Genomic DNA, 19,606 nt, shown 5'->3' on the forward strand with positions numbered 1-19,606 from the left:
AAGAAAAAAGAAATTTTGTAAAATGGTTATAAACGTTTAGTAACCTCAAAGACACAAATGAAAAGGATACAAGTAGACAATTCACAGAAGAGCAAGTCCAAGTGGCTGATAAACATATGAAAGCATACTTAATCTTTATAAATATCAGGAAAATATGAATTAAGTAAAAATGATAATACCCAATGCTGAAAGAAATCAGAATGAAAGAAGTACTCTCATACATTGTTGCAGCAATTTTGGAGAAGAATACTGCAATATCTGGTAAAATTCAAAATGTACATGCCCCTCATTCTGGCAATCCAATTCCTGGGATTTGTCTTACAGAAATAAAAGCACCAGTAGGCAATGACAGATACACGAAGGGGTTCATCACAGTACAGGTCTATTAAAAAAAATAATAATTCAGGGATTCTCTTCTTTAAACTCAGAACACTCGTTACTGCCATCAGAGTTAGTGGTTTAGTAGTGTAAGCCACGAAGCTCTGGATTCGAAGTCTTACCCAGCTGACCCAATGCGTAAAGAAAACCCAATACACAAGGCAGATGGCATGAGATGACTCGTTGCGTAGGTTGAAGCCAAGTGGAGGAAGAAGAGCAAGGCAGCAAAGCCTCCACTTGTTCTATGATAACTTGGAGAGGCCTGGGAGGAGCTCTAGCTGAAATCCATTACTCTATCTCATCATCCCCTAAATTAACTTCAACTGGTTTCTTCTGTATTTCTACTATCCTTAGTGTATCTTCAATTCCTCTTGGTTAGGAGCGAAGTTCCCCTCCCCACTTGGGACTTATCACAGTGCTTGCTGCTGTAGGTAATATTAATAAACGTGGGTTGTTTGTTCAGCTGAGTAACTTTATCATCCACGCTATCGTCTGAGATACTCAGCTTTGAAATATGTTTGATGCTTTTTAAAACTAAATGAGCAACAATTGCCAGTGATTGTTGAGGTGAGCTCTTCAAATGCACTTAGATATCTGAATACAGAAAACTTTCGACAATTTTACACCATCAACAGGAAAAGCTGTCTGCAAATCTTTGTAAAACTATAAAAGGATAGTACTCAGTGAAGTTCTGTGATAGTTTTTTTAAATCTCAAAAAAACTATTTTTAGTATTCTTAAAATAGTCTAATTTCTTTTGTTGTTTTTCCCCTTTATTAGGTCAATGAAGAATAACAACATTTAAAAGATGCAGTCCTTTGAAAAGGCTTCATGAAAAAACCGTTAAATAAAAAGACTTTAGCCAAACATACTGACAAGATTATAATAGCTCTCATAATCTAACTTTCATTTACTCTGTAATTACCCACTAAAAGGTGCAGAAGTATAATTCACTGACGTCGCAGAATCGCAAACAAAGGGGTATGTGATGAAACCATGAAATAGGAGGTAAAATTAATCCCTGTTACTCTTGCTCTTTCTGATGCCACCAACACTATGGAGAGCAAAGGCAGAATGCCATTCACAGCTTCATTCTTTACATATCCTTTTCAGCAATACCGTTCCCTTACCTGCTCCAATACCTTCCAATACGTTCCAATACCTGCTCTGTGAAACAATTGTTCTTTTCTTCCTAATAGGGTAAAGAATGCCTGTGAATTCATTGCAAACCACAGACAGCACAAAAAAAGATTAAAATTTCAGTAGCACCATTGCAATACTCTGCAGTGCAATACAAAACTTTGGGAAAAACAAGAAGACTTAGAATTAATTAACTGATGATCTTACACCTTAGAATAATTAATGATTGAATTCAAATTAATCCATCATCCAGAAAGATTCTTATTCTTTCACAATTATATTATCACATATTAAATTTCAGTTAGCTAAAAATTCTGGAAGATATGAAGAGGGTTCAGTGAATATGTTTTTGCTGATTTTCATGTCTAGATGAGACTGTGCTCAAAAAAATTTTAATGAAAAAACCCAACTCAGTTTACTTTTCAAATATTTCAAACATTCAGAAATGTCACACAAGACAATAATTTTGACTTTCTGAATCTGTTGCTTCACAAAACGAGAGAAATAACATCTATACCATAGGATTGTTAAAAATAGTGAGTGAGACTGTGCATGTCGAATATCTAAATCTGTTTAAACCACAGTAAGTGATCATCAAGTTTTAATTCCCTTTATATAATTCAGGTAGTCTGTTTGCAAGACTATAGTGAATATAATAATAAAAATAGTAAATTATAAAAACAGTATTACAAATATAAAGCCTACACAAGCTAAGCATGGAAATATTTATAAAAATAACTTCTTGAGCCATTGAAACTTGGAAGTACTCATATAGGGATCTACCCAGGAAATATGAAATCTGTATCTCTACCCATGGGTGATCTGATTTCTGCTCAGATCCCAAGCAGTAAATATTCTCCCAATTAAAAGTGAGGAATCATGCCGTCATTCTTATTGCACGGGAACAGAAGGGACAGTAGCAAAAAAGAAAGGCAACTGGCTAGAAAACTAAGCAGTTAAATTAAGCATTGGTGCTTTGACCAAATGTGCACTCCCAGCTCTCTCCTTCTCCATCAGAATATTTAATAACGGGAGGGAAAGGGAGGAAAGATACAAGGAAGTTATATCTTTTCGTTTTGTGTATTAAGGTTTTCTAGGATTTCAACAACAACAACAAATCAGATATGCTTGGTAAAATTAACTAATAAAAGATAATTTGGAGAATTTTTGTGGCATTCTTAAGCTTTTATTTTATATTATTTGCTTATAACTTTTTTGAGACATGGACTTATAGAAAAATATAATGAAAGCTATGAACCCTCTCTCATAAAAGGAAAAGAATATCATATAGGTTCAGTACACTCATAGACCCTCTAAAGTCCATCCATAGACTCTCATTGTATTGTCCTCAGTTGATGAGCCATTGATGTATAGGAAGTAATTCAAATATTGATGATATCGTCATGGGAAAAAAAGACTTATTTCAGATCTCCCTAATTTTCACACTTGAGAATCTGAGGTCCATGAAATACAGATTGTTTTTACGTCATTTTTCATTTTAAAAATATTACTTTGGCTCCAAATAAGTGTTAGTAATTTCTAAATAAGTTCTTGTTGATTGAAAAAATGAATGAATTAATACACATCACTCTATTTTTTATTGACTCAAGTTTCAGATAATTGTCTTTTGTTATAGATTATAACAAAAACTTAAAATTATTATCCAAATCAGCACTTTAAAAGGACTAGCAATGGAACATCATGACCTTTATCAAATTTGTTTTCTGTGACCTTTGAGTGAACACGTAAGTGACAACCAAACATTTTCTGCAAATAGTTATACAAGGAAGTGACATTTCTCGTAGACAGTGGTAGTGTGTGCATAATGTGGCATTAACAGAGGAAGAGCACCTGATTTCACAGGACAAGAAGAAGAATGAGTCCAGGCTAAAATAAACTCAAAGCATTGTCCCAGTTCTGCTCATACATTATACAATTCTTTAGCGAAAAGAAATTAGAAGTCTATATCAGAACCCCACTATGTGCATAGACACAGACACAGACATAGACATAAACTTAGACATATACTTGTACACATGTGCACACACACAGATGATTATGCCAGTGTCTGTAAAAGTCACTCTTCTGTTTCTCTTGGAAATTATTTTTAAAAGAGAGAATAACTGGAGGATGTAAGAAGAGCTATGAGACAAAATAAACGGTGGAGGAAAAGAAGAGCTTGTGGCAATAAAACTTTGAAAGAGAAAATAATGTGAGGAAAAACCGAGCCTGAGATGTGTACTTTTGCCAAATATCTGAGGAAGGATGGCATCTGGCTAGAGAGGCTATCTAGCAATGCTGAAATAGGATAACATTGTACATTGAGGAAGGGCTTGTAAATACCTATTTGGAATATGCAAGTATGTTAATAAGAGTTATCCAAAGCCCTTTGTGTGTAAGTATCCAAAAGACACTCTGTTCCTGAAAACAGGGACTCCCAGAGGCCGGTCCTTACTGGCAAGACCCAGGACGCAGATGTTAATACTTCCATGTAATAAAAACTAAGAAGGCTTGAGATGTTTTGATGTGGAAATAGAAACAAAACAAAACAACACAGGCTTTGATTCTGCAGAGGAAAGCAAAACAAATTATAAGTGTCTCATAAATACAGAAAAGGAAGATCTTGAAAAGTTTCCAGCAAGTGTGGAATAGTAAACAAAAATTGTATATGATAATTATTAATATTTATTTATATTCTTTATTAGGTAAAACACTTTTTTCTTAGAAAAATCATTTTAGGGGCCAGCCCAGTGGTGAAGTGGTTAAGTTTGTGTGTGCACTCTGCTTCTGCAGCCTGGGGTTTGCAGGTTCAGATTCTGGGCACGGACGGACACATCATCAAGCCATGCTGTGGAGGTGTCCTACATACACAATAGAGAAAGACTGGCACAGATGTTAGCTCAGGGCCACTCTTCCTCAACCAAAAAACAAAGAAGAAGATTGGCAACAGGTGTTAGCTCAGGGCCAATCTTCCCCACCAAAAAAATAAAAATCATTTTATACGTATTATCCTCTTGGCCCTACATTTCCCATAATGTTTAAATTCCTTAATTCCCAATTCTGCCACCACCAGTAGTTGGATTGATGACTTGGGAAAGGATGGTCAACTATTAATAATTAATTCCTGGTGTGGGACAATGTTGCCTCACTATGTATTTCAAGATTCTAGAGGGGCCGGTCCCATGGCTGAGTGGTTAAGTTCGCGACTTCCACTTCGGTGGCCCAGGGTTTCAGCGGTTCGGATCCTGGGCATAGACATGGCACTACTCATCAGACCATGTTGAGGTGGCATCCCACATGCCACAACTAGAAGGACCCACAACTAAAAGTATACAACTATCTACTGGGGGGAATTTGGGGAGGAAAAAAAAAGATTCTAGAGCGTAAGATGGGAAAAATTATGTATGTCTTGGTTGGCACTCTAGTTCAAATAGAAAAAGAATGGAGGGTCATGGAGGATGGGGTACACAAGCTCTCAATGGGCCAAGAATTGTCTGTAACCAATACATAAGTCACACTGCAGAACTGCTGCAGGTATGTTCTCACCGCCCTTTGACAAAGGGATCACAGGTTGCTCCACAGCCACTGAATCCAGAACATGATCCCTAGAACCATCACCCCCACTGCAGCTAGAATCTGACTCCTCTGTACCTTTGCTTGTTTAAAAATGGCAGCAAAGTGGATTCCATGCAGCAGTCCTTAATGCTCAGGTGTGTCTGAGCTCAGGTGTGTCTGACTCATTGAATCTAGATCATAAGTTTATTCCACCACCAGCTTGATAGTACTCCAAACCTGTAAACCTCGGAGGTGGAGGGGGAGGCATGGTGGACTTCATTTTTCTTTAGTCAGCCAGTTCCTCCCTCAACTCACAAGTTGCTGTTTGCAACTTTCAGGATTAGGTTTAAGGGAAGAAAGAATTATGGGCTACTACTGTGGTGGGCTAATGTTTGGGTCCTCTGGCTTGAAAGACAGCTTTCAAAACCCTCACTTTCTCTCTGTGGGTTTTCAGCTTTTCTTCAGTGCCTTGAGGTAAATGGCTCCCCTGGGAAGTGATCCATAACTCTCGCCTCCAGTCCTGGGGCCTCAGGGGCACCATTCTTCTGCTGGGTCACTTCCTTCTTCTTACCTGGACCTCAGTATTCTAAAGACCACAGGCCAATACCCTCCCACAGGTCCCCCAGGCTCAGGGAAAAGTCCTGCATCCTTTCCCAACACCACCACTTTGGGCACGCTTCTGAAGCACACCTGAATGTCTCTCGCTTTCTCTCTCCATTTCTCTCCTCCTCCCTCCTCTTTCTTTCTCAAAACTCTGCCATCTTAAGTTGATAGCCACAATGTCTCATCTTAAGATTTCTCAGATATGTTTAAGAACATACCCTTGTATTCCTCACACCCCAGTTGATAAATATTAAGCCCTTCAAAATGTCCCTTTGAAGCTCTTCATGCTGGGTTTAAGGTGAATGGAAGGACCTTAGATGGAAGAGGAAATGCTCCAGAGTCCCAACAATGCACCCAGAGGAATCCTATATGTTAGCTGCACTGCCCTGCTGACCACTCCCCAGCCCTGCTTGCTCCATCCCTGAGAGAGGTGACGAGCCTCACAAGGCAGTTTGGGGATAGTCTCTTGACAAGTGTTACAAACAAGTCTTGCAGGCAATTGGCACCCATCGTTCTCAGTCTTGGGACTTTATGCCAAAAGCAAGACAGAAAGAGCTCCATTTTAAAGATTTTATTTTTTTTCCTTTTTCTCCCCAAAGCCCCCCGGTACATAGTTGTATATTCTTCGTCGTGGGTCCTTCTAGTTGTGGCATGTGGGACGCCACCTCAGCATGGTTTGATGAGCAGTGCCATGTCCGTGCCCAGGATCCAAACCAACGAAACACTGGGCTGCCTGCAGTGCAGCGGGCGAACTTGACCACTCGGCCACGGGGCCAGCCCCGAAAGAGTGCCATTTTAATATCCCTTTACACCTGCATTAGAATATTCCCTACGAAACTCATCTCTCCGCCTACAAGTTTTTCCCCATCAACCAGGTAGATCTCCCTCCAGCACTGCTTTAGAAATCTCCCTGGCTTGCAGGTTCCCAGTGATCCACACTGCCTGCTGAGGAATTCTGCTACTTCTATTTGGTCTATGGACTTTCCATGCTCGGCTCATCTTTAATGCTTAAAAATAGGATCCTTTCCCAAGTGGCTCTTGAATCATAACCATTGCTTTTTAATAACTAAGAGAGAACAATCTATTAACAATTAATTAGAGTAAATGAAAGGGGACTCTCCCTGCATAGATGAAAGCAAATGCTCATGTTTAGGGAAGACTTACTAAAGTGCTTCAAACTGCAAGTTAGGCAATCCAAAATGGGAGGATATTTGTGTCCACCTGTGACCGGAAATGATTAAGAACTTCTCTGCAGATTAGAAACGCAAATAAGGAGCAGCACTCAGCTGTGAATAAATTAATATACATGTATTATCTTATTCATAAAAAGACAAGATCCATTGTAGCATGTCTGTAGATTAGAAAACGAGAATGAGAAATAATTTAGACTAGTTTCTTATTAAAAAAAAGATTGTCTTTTTTTCAGCGCCCCCAATTTGTTTTTACAGACCAATTATTTGTGTGTTACACTTATGGGAAAGCAATGTACAAATGACATATTTTGAATATAGTCTGTACAGAGAATGTTTTACTGATAAAGAACAATACGTTAAAATGTTCAGGGACTGAAGAATTCAGAACCATTTTAATCAGTTAATAGATTTCAAATTAGATAAGATGGTAAGAGTTTCTCAAGTCCTTTTAATTCAGTCTGTGGTTTTCTAAATTACCTGATGGGAGGAGATTTATAGAAAGGAAAAATTAGAGGAAAAGAAGATGTCCTATGTGCATGGTTCCAATAAAAACTAAAAATGCAAAAGTCTGAAGTTAGCTAGAAACAGATGAATTGTGATTCTTACTTTTGATGAGTCATAACGTTCAAGAGGAGGGGTGTCTGAATATAGAATGAGGTTGTTCTAATTTCTTGATATTATCCTGGAGGCCTTTTAATATATTACTTATATCTTTTTTTCCACTTGAAGAAAGAAATGATCTGACCTCTAAGAGGCACATTTTCAATAAATTCCATAAAACAGCAGGAGAGAATGCAGATTGAAAATGCAGTTCCAGCATCTTGCACTTTAAAAAGCTTTTAAAGCCTGTCTCACGCATTTATCTTTTAACAAAGATGAATGCACAAGACACCTCGCATTCTACCCTCCTTGGTAAGGCAGTGATAATGTTAAATCAATGGCACAATGATCAAAAATGAGAGCAGGATCAATATTCTGATCAATTGAATTGCTTTAGATATTAAAAAGTAATTATTCCAGAACAAGTCTACATTGGCAAAAATGAGAGTATGTCTGCCTTGTCTAATAACTTCCACTTTAAATATTGACAAACCCAGTTCACAAATAAAATAACAAATTTGGGGGAATTGTATCCAGCACAAAGTGAGCCAAAAATGTGTCTGGTACAGATAAAAATACAATTATATTCTTTCACACATTACTCTGTAAGGGGAGATTTCCCCCAAAATAGAAGCGATTCTAATTCATTATTACATTTTGTAATAAAAAGCAGGCATTTGGGTAGAGAAAAAGAAAGTAGGGAGAGGTCCTACCCTCAGCACTAGACATAAATCAGGACTGGTAGGAGCCATCACAATGCATCGATTTATAGCTGCAGGTGAGTGGCACAGTAGGTAGAATTAGAATTGGGCCCTGACCTTAAGGAACTTACATTCTGGTTAGAAAGCCAAACCTGAACATGTGAAACAATGTGAGAAGACTTACGAGCAAAATAATGTAATGAAAGCTAACTTTTATTGACAGCATACAATGAGCCAGATACAGTTGTAAGCACTTTGTATATTGCAGTGAATTCTCTTGGTGCGCTGCCCAGAACTGCTTTAGTGGCTCCGTGCACCCAACACCTAGCTGCCACATCCATTGGCTACAAACTGCTCAAAGCTGACCTATTCTCCAAAGAACTGCCCTCTACATAAAGGAAGCCAGTGAGCCTGGGAGTCTGTGCAGCACAACCTCCCTGGAGCCAGCTGCAGCCCAATGACTGACAGACACATACATATATAAAAGGCCACCCCTCACCTAACGTAGAACCAGCTATGGTTTACTTTGTGGTTCACAGATCTCAGTCAGATCAAGCTGGTGCTAGTCTCCCACCGGGAACCCCTCTTTGTTTAGCTTCCTCCCCAACCCCCTCTTTCCTCTGCACTCCTCCCTTTTTCCTTCCCTCTCTTTCCTTTCTTTGAGCTCCCTTTCTCAATAAATCATTTGCACCATAAGCTCTGCCTCAAGCTCTGCTTCTAGGGAATGAGACCTAAGACACATCTATGACCTCATTTAATATTTGAAACTACTTTATGGGGAAATGGCTACATTTATACCCATTTCATAAATGAGAAAACTGAGCACAGAGAGGTTCAGAGCATGGACAAGGTCATTCAGGTAAATTGTGGTTTTGGTCCCAGGCACTGCCGGCTTGAGAGGTCGTGTTCTAACCCTCTGCGCTCCATCGCTGTGAACGTTTGCCCAGTGAAGGCATTACTGTAGTTGGTGGAAAGAATGCAGGATTTAAAATATGGAGATTGATTTTAGTGTGAGTTCTTTAACTTCCCGGCCTTCTGGTTTTGAGTCAGTCACTTAATTTCCCAGCACTTATTTGTAAAGTAGGAATAGTAATAGGAAGCTCTTGGGAGGATGAGATCAAACATGTGAAACACTTGGCCTAGAGCAGGCCGTCAAGATCGTTAGTGAAATTTTGAATTTGAGAATGCCAACGTTCCTTTGAAAGTGTGTAGCACTTTACAACTTGTAAAATGTTTTATTTAATCGTATCTTTTAGTCTTCACAATAGCCTTGTGATAAAAATATTATTGGACATATTTTATCGATTATAAAAAAACACGAGCTCGGAAAACTCAAAGTTAGTGACAGAACCAGGACTCAAATTTAAGATATCTGACTACACTTCCACTGTTTTTTTCTTTATACTACAGCCGTGTAAAATAATAAAGTGTAATTTGGGGATGCTCTAGTGGTTCCTGGCAAATCTTCTTTCATTCTCCTCTCGACTTCTGAAGGGAATACCAGCATTTTGAAGATGCTGGTGCTGGTAGCTCTACAGGAATACACAAAAGGCAGAAAACACGTACGAGGACTCATAGAGACGGCTTCAGGAGAAACTTCGTGGAAGATGAGGCATTGGAGCTCAATTCTTACTTCTTCAACAAGCAAATATTTGTTGAGTACCTTTGTATTTCAAGCACTGCGTCAAATTTGGAAAGACAATGATATGTGGTAAAGAAACAACATAAGCAGAAGCAAAGAGTCAGAAAAGAAAGCGCATCCAAGAAATAGGGGTGATATATTTTGGAAATCTGAAAGACAATCATGGAACCTAAAGCTGGAAAGTTCATTTGGGACAGAAATTTGGGGACATAGGCTCGGTTAGGATTTTGAGGTGGGGACAGCTATAGAACATGGTGGGTAATTGTGACAAGATTTGAGCTATACATTAGGATCTACAGCAAGAAGTATAACAGATTTGAGAAAGTAGAAGATAGAAGGAAGGAGACACATTGCAACTCTAGCGATAAATAGTCCAGGTGAGAAACACGAACACCGAGAATAGGGTAATAGAACGAGGGATTAAAGGATGGGGATGTGAAACTTTTCAAAGGTCAAATTAACAGAAGTTTTGATTGACCAGCTGCAAGGGGTGAGCAAGAAGGGAAAGTCAAAGATAACTTTGCAAACATTTCACTTTTAGAACATGCTGGTTAAGAAAAGTTCTACCCCAGACATTGCCCTGTTTCAAACCCTCTCTCCACCAGTTATTTGCCAGCTAGATAAATTTGGGCAAGTTCCTTTTCCTGCTTCTGGTACCTCATCTGGATTATGGGGTACATCATTGTGCCTACTTCCTCGGATTGTTGTAAACATAAATGAATCCTAACACATGCACCTCCTGCAGAGGGGCACTCAGAAAACATTCCATTGTTAGGACACACTTGGACACAATGGAAAACACAAGAAGACATGACTGACAAGAAGAAGCAAGTTTTGCATGTGAGACTGATACTGTCAGGAGATTTGGGTTTGTCTCCTGGCATTGCCTTTCGGTTTTGGAGTTTTTTCTTATCATTCTTTAGCTTGATTTTTATAATTGCCCAAAATGGAGAGAGATTAGTCTTTTTAAAGCCCTAAATAAGGATGCCATATAAATGAATCACCATCAATAAGATTAACTAAATCATCCATTCATGAGCTAGTCTATCAGGCACACATACTCACAACCTCAGGAACTCACATATTCAAGCCTTTCCCCATGACTGCCTTATTTCCTCATGGCCAAAAGCATTGTGAGTTAACTCAAGTGGCTGTGAGTTGGAAAAAGAAAAGTCAAAAGTGTGATATATTAATGTTATTACCCAAAAGTTTAGAGTCCTTGACAAAATCCAAGGGAGTCAGAGATATCAGAGTAATATACAATTTAAATTTTTAAAAAGACAACATTTTTTCTGATGACCAGTTGTTCCTTTCTAATGACAGAATGGGATCAGTATGTCACTAGTCTTCTGCATCTGTACTAGTCTTCATGATCTGTAGCTGATTCTCAGTAACACCTTAAGACAATGGCCATTCTTTTTGAAACTCACGATTAAATAATATGCAGTGAGTCTCCATGCACTCGCTCCCATTTATAATATTCTATTAGCTGACCTACTATGGATCCTGCATTTTTTTTAATAGACTTTAATTTTTAGGGCAGTTTTAGGTTCACAGCAAAATTGAGCAGCAGAAGATCCCATTTGCCCTCTGCCCCGACATGTGCCTAGCCTTCCCCATTATCAACACCCACCCCCTAGAATAGTACACTTATAACAACTGATAAACTTACATATTCATCACCGGAAGTTCATAGTTTACATTAGAGTTCACTCTTGATGTTGTACGTTCTATGGGTCAGGACAGATTTATGGCATGTATCCACCATTATAGTATCACACAGAGTAGTTTCATTGCCCAAAAGGTCCTCTGTGCGCCTGATCCTTCATTCTTCTATTTTCATTTTAGTTAGGGTTACTACAGCTGTTTCAGGGAAATTACTCCCTAAGCACATGGAAACGAAAATTTTACAAATAATATACTTAAGATAAGGCTAAAGTGTGACCCAGTAAAACTTGTATTTAATTTTGTTCTGCTTTGTACATGGTAAAACATACTCTGCACATTTTCTATTTAACGTAAACTAATTAAATTTAGCAAAAATTTAGTGAGCTCCGTGTACGTACTTTTATAACAAAATCTTTTCAATATGTTTTAGGTTGGAAAATTTTCCTTAGGCAGCAAAACCCAAGTCTTAACCAAGGCTTCATGTTTTCTACAATATGCCACAGAAATTTTTTTTTTTTGATTGGCACCTGAGCTAACATCTGTCGCCAGTCTTCTTTTTTTCCTCTTCTTCTTCTCCCCAAAGCCCCCAGTACACAGTTGTATATTCTAGTTGTAGGTCCTTCTGATTGTGCTATGTGGGACACCATCTCAGCATGGCTTGACGAGTGCTGTCACGTTCGTGCTCAGGATGCGAACTGGTGAAATCCTGGGCTGCTGAAGTGGAGCACACAGACTTAAGCATTCAGCCACAGGCTGGCCCCAAAGAAATTTTCAATCGGATATTCAGTACTAACTTAAAAGGGAAACTATTAGAAGAACGATTGATTACTCAAACGAAACACTGGAAAAGAAAATACAAAACTGTAACAAATAATATTGTGAAATCTTACCTGATACTTGACCGTAAGACCTTCATCCCCAAAGTTGTGACAAGAAAAATGTCTCCAGACATTGCCAGTTCATCCCTGGGGGATAAAATTGCCCTTGGTTTAGAACCACTGAGGATAAATAAGACAAATATTAACTTTTCCAATCTTTCTCCTAGTTTGGGAATGGACAGATGACCCAGTTCTAACCAATGAGATGTAAGGAAAACATGATGAAAAAATTCTGGAAATGATTGTTCTCTCTAAGGAAAGCCCCCTTTTGTCTGGCTTAATAAGCCGCCTTGCTTAGAGTTGAGGCTGCCATCTTTCGAGCATGAGAAGAAAGTCAAAAGCGTAGCTGGTGTGCTGATCCAGAGTCCAGTGTTGTGCAGCTCTTGCTCAAAGTTAGCATTTACCTATACAGACTTCTTGCCATGAGGAAAAAGCAGTCCTCTATTACTCTGCACATTTTAGTCAGCTGCTGTCTTTCTTGCAACTGAAGACATTCTAACAGTGCGACTGTAAACAAGCTTCTCATGGTCTTCGAAACTCCATTTTCACAACTTTTAAATGTGAGTAATACCATCAATTTGCAGGAATTGTTGAGAGGATTAAAAAAAGATAACGTGCATGAAGCAGGTGTGTCTGGCACATAAGAGATGCTCAGTAAATGGTAGGTATTGTTGTCACTTGATACAGCAGGAATTGATAAGTAATGGATGCTCTTTTAATTCCTCCTCATTCGCTCTAGAATCATATTTCAGAATAGAGTTCCTAGGACACTCTAAACTGAACAATGTCTTGAAATGACAATTCTTAATTAGAGTCAAAAGATAGCCCCTAAAGGATTCCTAGACTTCCTGAAATTGTGTTCAAAAAATGTAAATTGCCTACATATGTGAACTTGGGAAAGAGTTCATCGCTTTCATCAGTTTTTCAAGGGGTTCAAAAGAGGTGACTCAAAAATGGATTGATAATCAGCACATAAAAGCTTCTTGACTTGGTAAGATTACTGTAGCCAGTTAATTTACATAGTCTGCTTTTGAGGAAAAAGAATGCTTCAAAAACTTCAGTGGAAAAGAGAATATGCCTATTATGAACTTACAACCTGGGTGGCCTGATGGAAAGGAGAAGGCAGGCTCTACAAACACAGGAATGATGGTAGATTTGAGTAATACGGAAAACCCCTCTTCAAGGAGTGCCAAAGAAAAGCTTCATTCTTTAGTGAATCTCATTTCCCAAATAAAAGGAAAAATTGGGAAGTGAAAGCAAGACTTTCTCCTCCCCAAGAGTGTATTTGAGCCTCCCCAGAATACACAATATAAACAATTACATTGAGAATGTTTGACTCCATAAAATAAGGACAAATCTAATTTGGACTGAATTGCCAGGAAAGAGTCATGCTTTCTGGCCTCATGCACACATTTTTCTGGCCAGATTGTTACAGATCTAAGGATTTAAGATAATTGATCACAAGCTTTAGGTATTTTTCAAAAATATTATAAATAACTCATTGCAAAATAAAATCTTGCTTTGAATAACTAATCAGTCTTCCTTTTATAAATCTGTCTTTGGGAAAAACATACTTTTCTCCAGAAGAAACTGTGGAAAGAAACGATCACAATTAGAGAGTGAAAGAAAAGACTAGAGATGGGACAGGACAATGAAGAGAAAAGCAAGTGATGGATCTGGGAAATGAAAACAATCTTGCGAAGCATCTGTGAATCAGCTGTCCCATTACCATAAATGGTACCCAGATAGGGTTAATTTACCTTACAGGGATAAGAAAGTTACTTCCAGAAAATACTTTGTTCATTAATGCTAAAATAGATGAACGTGATTTATATAGGAAATTAAATATATTCACTGATATGTTATTATAAAGTGTCAATTCAAAAAGCTAAATGGAATATCAAAAACTTTCATGTGATTTTTCAGGATGTAATCCAGTTATCTGGCACGTACCTTTGCTACACACTGCATTGCCTTAAACAATGGAACTGCCTGTTCCCTGCCCCGTTTCCCCGAATGAGACTTGCAAAAATCCCCATAATATCACTGAAGGTCATTGTCAAGTATCAGAGATTCTAACTTTTTCAGATCTGCAGAGATACCTCAGGAATATTAACCAACTCAGACCTTCAACAACAATTATGCTTATTAAATAAAATCTGTATCAGCTGAATCTTTAGCACAAAAGAAATTAGAACTGCTCTGGCAAATCGGCAGTGTAAATCCACGGCAGGAACAGATTTTCGCAAGAGAATATTAATCAAGAAAAGTTTTAACTTTATCAACTCCACTAATGAAAAGACATTTTCTGTTACATATCACACAAAGCCTGATGGGGTGAAGGAGTGCCAGCCTTAAGCCTCTAGATTTTAGCTGATGTATTACTTCTCCAAATTCACAATGCTTTTGAAGTGCCTCAGATCTTAAATCAAGGAACTTGCACTACAAAGAAGAGAGCCGCAGTGAAATTAACTTTTTCCTACCCTTGTATATGGTATTATTTTTCTTGTCTTAACACCTTAACATGAAAGATGTATAATACTGAGACAGGCAGACACCTTATATAAAGACCTGAAGGGCTAATTCAGCGAACAAATAAAGCATGACACACATCCTCCTGCTCCTTTAACCCATCATCAGTAATTCTAATCAAGCTAGTCTGCGCCTAAGCTAGAATCTCACAGCAATTGCATTATTTCCTTTAATGCTGATGCCCAAAAGACAGCAGAACAAGCATACTGTCAAAATTTACTTTTAAAACAAATCGAATTTCAAGATAATATATTCTCTCCTCCTCCTCTACCAGTGTTGTGCGTTTCTCTTAATCTCACTAAGCATCAGGGCCTTTGTCTGTGAAATGGGAATCCTGACTGTTCACCTTGTAGGCTTAGTGTGTTTATCAAATCAGAGAGTGTAAATAAATCAGCCAGTATACAGTGCCTGACATATAACAAGTGAGCAATCCACATTAGTTTTATTATTGTCATTTTCTTGCACAGAATTTTTGAGGGGAAAAATGATTATCTTCAAAATTTCCCTCTATGATCACAGTATTTATTTACACGTGAAAAATAAACTAATCAGTGAGAAGAGGAAATAAGTCGTATCTACATGTGTTTACTGGGATACGTTTGCTCTGCTAAAGTTCATAGAAGGATAAATTCAAGAAGTGGTAAGCTGCTTCTGATTGCTTCCAATGCCTTGGATGGCAGAACAGTGCAACATTAAGGACTGCTTATCTATGCCAGGGCAAAACTTTCTTACCTCATCCTTATCTCTGTCACTCCGAACTACTGGTTAGGGGAGGATTTGGCAGGTGTTTGGTAAATGCAAGTTCTGACATTTTTGGGGCTCTCTGGGAAGCCTCCAGAAGCAATACCAGATTGAAACAGCAATGGAAGTAATGAAAGAAATGGAGGAAGATGTCAGGGAGGCTAGCGAGGGGAGTCAAGAAGAAGAGAGACGTAGGACAAAGAGTGCATGGATGAGCCCAGGATACTAGTGTTCAACACATATTTAACAAACATTGATTATGTGCCAATGATTGTACTGGGCACAGATATCTACTGTGGAGGAGAGAGTGGTCAAATATGAGCAAAATACAACCCTTATCCTTGAGAAGCTCAAAACTGACTGGCATATAAAAATAAGTGCATGAATTTGTAACTAAGAACGTAGCGTTAAAATGCAATGCGCAGATGTTAACAGAGTTCTTGTCAAATGTACTCAGAGGTATGAAATATGCAAAGAAGCAGGTCACATTTCCTGGGAGAGCAGAAAAGAGGGATATTTGAGCAAAATGTCAAAGGTTAGGTATTGCTTTGTTTAGTAAACAAGGAGAGAAGGAAGATTTCAGTGAGAGAAACACAGGATAAGCATGGTGGATCTGGACACGGTGTAGATAAGAGTGACTGAAAATCAAGTTAGAAAGCCAAGGGGGAGCCCAGAGTTTTGAAGCTCTCCCTTCCTGCCAAGATATCAAGCCTTCATCCAGTGAGCAGTGGGGAAGGATTGGAGATGCTTTAGCAAAGAAGTGACCTGGCTGTAGACTTGTTTTAGAAAAGTACTTAAGCAGCTGTGAGGAAGAATGAAAAGGACAACACTTGGGAGAGGAGACGTAGAAGCTGACCATAGCGGTCCAAGTGAGAAAGACATGGGCCTGAGCTGAGGAAGGGGATATACTGAGAGCTGCATAGGATGGAAATGGACTCAGTGGAGATCCAGAGTTAGGCCCAAAGTAATGATGACGGCAAAGCCAGATCAGCCAGTTAGACATACTGACATTTGAGTAAGACGCGCATAAAATAATTCACTGAGGCTTTGTCTAAAGCAGAATATCTTTTCTTTTATGAAGTAGCTTAAAGGCACATATTGTCGATACCCTTTGTTTTTGATTCATTCTTTCAGAAAATGCTAACTAATGCTGTTAGGTAAAGGTGACCTAGCTATTTATTTACAAACACTACCTATCTTACATCATGTGCCAAACACTATTGAAAGAGTTGTATAAACATTAATGACTGGGCCACAAGGTGCCTAGACATTTGGTCAAACGTGATTCAGGATGTTTCTAGATGAGACTACTATTTGAATGAGTAGACTGAGTAAAGCACATTGCTCTGTGCAATGTGGCTAGCCTTCATTCAATCAATTGAAGACCTGAATAGAACAAAAATGCTGAGTAAAAAGGAACTTCTCCTATCCGACTGCTGGAGCTGGGACACCAATCTTTTCCTGCCCTCGGAGTAGAACCTACACCATCAGCTCAAGCCTTTGAACTCAGAATGGAACTATACTATCCGTCCTTCTGGGTCTCCAGCTTGTCAACTGCAGATCCTGGGACTCAGCCTCCATAATCATGTGAGCCGATTCCTTATTAAATCTCTTAGCTCTGCTTCTGGGGAGAGCCGTAACTAATACAATTAATTTATTTACTCCTTGTAAAAATCTTTTAAGGAAAGTCTTGTCCTCCTGATTTTAAGATGGAGAAAGCGGAGCATAGAGGGATTAAGTAAGTGTCCAAGGCTGGAGCCCAAATTCAAACACAGGAACCGCACCCAGAGTTCCAGAGCTCCAGAGCCTCTGCCCTTAACTACCTCCCAGTGCCGCACTCACGGACCTCATGGATATACATTCAATGGCAGGGGGCGAGAGGGGTGGCATTAGCTTTTGAAGACAAAATAGCACAAATAATTATGTTAAGTTGTGACAAGAACCACAAAATAAATCTCTAGGGTGATATGAAACCATACAGGAGTGGGACCCTGCCTATTCCGGAGTTCAGGGAATGTCCCTTGAGAAAGTCCTGTTTTAGTGAGAACTGAAGGATGCACAGGACACTCCAGGCAAAGGCAATAGCATGTCTGAAGTCCCCAGAAGAGAGGGCCAGTGTGGCTGATATTAGCTGTAAGGGACGGGGGTGTAAGAGGAGTCTAGATAAGGAGCCCAAAGCCAGGTGATGCCTGAAGAAAGTTCTAATTTTTTGTTAATATCTGTGAGATGTTATTGATGAGATTTAAGGGGGCCAAGGATTGTGTTAGAACTATTTGTATTCAGAAAAGCCCTCGGCTCCAGTGAGTTCTGGATCAAAGTGGAGGAAGCAGGGAAGAGGAAGACACATAAGAAGGCAATGCTGTAGTTTAAATGAGAGATGGCACAGTCTTCCACCAGCGCTCCTTAAGGTGCAGGGGTAACATACATGTAGGTCTTGTTTGTTTGTTTTTGTTTTTTCAAATTCTGCACAGATCAGTGATTTTGTAAAACACAACAAAAAGTAAAAGACTGGAAGAAAAATAATCATATATTTGAATGTCTCACAATATCAAATTTGCATAAAAATTTCTAAACAGTTACTCTACACTTCAGTGTTTATCTCCCCGAGAATTAGCAACAGTCTGTGGGCTGATATTAGCCCATAGACCACGCTTTAAGTAGTAGACTAGGATGGTAGCAGTAGAAATGAGAGAGGTAGGTGGATTTGAGACCTATTTACGTACTAAAATGGACAGTGCTTGGTGAATAATCAGATTGGAGGGTTTGTTTTGAGGTGGAGGAAACTGGCAAGAATGATTATTAGATTTTTGGCATAAGCTATTAAATGAATCACAAAGTTCTTTATTGAAAGAGGAAACATTGGGGGAAAGCACATTTGTGCTAGATCTGGAAAGTAGAGAGAAAAGAGGATGTATTCAAGTAAGAGGTACTGATTTTGCAGCAACTGAAGATTTCATGTGGGCAGTAGGATATATAAGTTTGGAGCTTAAAACATTGATATTAAAAAATTAATAATAAATAATAAATGTTGGTAATAGTAAACATTTATAAATAACACATTAATAAAACAGCAAGAATACCTCTGTGTGCAGGACAGTTATAAAAGAAGTGTAGATATTTAATTCTCACCATGGTAGTGGTACTATTTTCAGTCCCACTTTACAGATGAGAACACTAAGGCACAGACAAGATGAATAATTTATCCAGCGTCTCACAGCTGAAAAGTGGATGCCCTGGTGTATAAAGAGAAGCAATCTAAATCCTGCACACGATTTTGCCTCCAGAAGAAGCATTTACATAAAAAATATAAGCTTAGGATTATAAGACTGGGTCTTAAAAGAGCTCTGATTTGGCTTATGGGCAAATTGCATAAGCTGTAACATTTCGTTGTTACAGATTTGGAGGTTCCAGTCTTTACGAATGAAAGTTAGTCAGACAGGACCAGTAATCCAGGGGCATAACATTTACCACTCTTTCTTTTCTTGAAGCAGATGACTATAAACTTCAAACACAAAATTTTGAAGAAAGGAAATAGGAGATAAAAACATTTCCTTTTAATTACTTGGCATTATTTTTCCTCTCGAGTTCTATCTTGTGAGCATGCAAGTGACAATGCAAGTTTTGTTGACCAAAAGTATTGTTAGACCTAGATTCAACTTAACTTTGTCACTTTAATATACAACAATGGTAGCTCACTCTTATTTAATAAACAATAACAAAAATTTATAGCAATTATCAGTGCATACTGGGGGTGGTAGAGATTAGGATGTAAGCTGTCAGGATCAATGCTTAGGCAATAGCAGGTGGGTCATGCTAGGCAGAGGGCAGATGTGCAAGGCCCCAGGTAGGCTAGGAGTCCAAACTAAAGGGCAAAGGTAGAGGACCTTGACTCTGCGTCTAGACCAGCATGAGTATGAGTCCAGAAGAACATCCTAAAATCTATCCAAGGAAACAGGAGTCCGGATGGGTGCACATA

This window comes from Equus caballus, chromosome 17, assembly GCF_041296265.1.
Source record: "Equus caballus isolate H_3958 breed thoroughbred chromosome 17, TB-T2T, whole genome shotgun sequence".
NCBI lineage: Eukaryota > Metazoa > Chordata > Mammalia > Perissodactyla > Equidae > Equus > Equus caballus.